Raw genomic sequence first — 916 nt, forward strand, 5'->3', positions numbered from 1 at the left:
GGTGTTGTCTGCGCCCCCAAATGGCACCCTATTCTCTAAATAGTGCACTACTTTAGACCTGAACTCTATGGGCCCTGGTCAGAAACCTGTGCACTATGAAGGGAATAGGGTGCCGTTTGAGAGGAGACCTTGGATAGTTACATTCCATAAAACTGTCTCTCTACTGCTCCAGTTTCTTCTTCTTCAGTTTGACTGACCTGCTGACGTCATTGTATTTCTGTGTCATTTAGGAGGTATAGAAAAGTCTAGAACAAAGAGGACATGCTTAATACTGGGACTGTTTGAACCAGCAGAGCAGGATGAATTTCCCCATATGCTTATCTAGTTACTGCTTTTTCCAGTTAAGGTTTTTATTTTAATTTAGGTTTTTTCTTTTGATACTTGTGGCTAAGAACTAGTTAATGGGGAGGAAAAGGAGATTGTTGTCGGGCTGGCTAGCTTTGTCCATGTCTTTTGGAATTTTCATACAAAACACCCAAGCATAACTGTTATCTGGAGGGAAATGTTATTTCATGTATGTGGAATAAAAAGGTAATTTAAAAGTTTACAGTGTCCAGTCTGAATTATTTTAGAGCTCCAATCTCCAGTTTTCCTCACACCTTTTGTAAGAGATCACAAATCTGGCAACGCCGTGACCCAGTCTTTTGGTCCCATGACTCTCCAGAGTATGAAATGAAGGGATCAGCATACTGCAAACAGTCCAGGTTGGCTGGTTCACACAAACAAAACATTGTATTTCCCTTCAACTGAGGAAACAAGGTTGTTGGTTGAACCCCCCCCCCACAAGGTGGTGGACCATTCTTGATACACAGGAAACTGTTGAGCGTGAAAAATCCAGCAGCATTGCAGTTCTTGACACAAACCGGTGCACTTATTACCATACCCCATTCAAAGGCACTTAGTATTTGTCTTGCCC

At 42.0% G+C, this 916-nt stretch overlaps 1 protein-coding gene across 3 annotated transcripts in view; it reads left to right on the forward strand.

Moving 5' to 3' along the window:
• The window catches only part of LOC121555775 (14-3-3 protein beta/alpha-A), a 27,222-nt gene extending 26,677 nt beyond the window's left edge, over positions 1-545 (forward strand). For all 3 annotated transcript variants that reach the window (XR_005997995.2, XR_006658406.1, XM_041869613.2), the window contains one exon: positions 1-545. This exon is cut by the window's left edge. The gene's annotated coding sequence lies outside the window, so the exon portion shown is untranslated.
• Positions 546-916: the final 371 nt, after the last annotated feature.

The sequence above is a fragment of the Coregonus clupeaformis genome, unplaced genomic scaffold (assembly GCF_020615455.1).
Source record: "Coregonus clupeaformis isolate EN_2021a unplaced genomic scaffold, ASM2061545v1 scaf0200, whole genome shotgun sequence".
Lineage (NCBI taxonomy): Eukaryota > Metazoa > Chordata > Actinopteri > Salmoniformes > Salmonidae > Coregonus > Coregonus clupeaformis.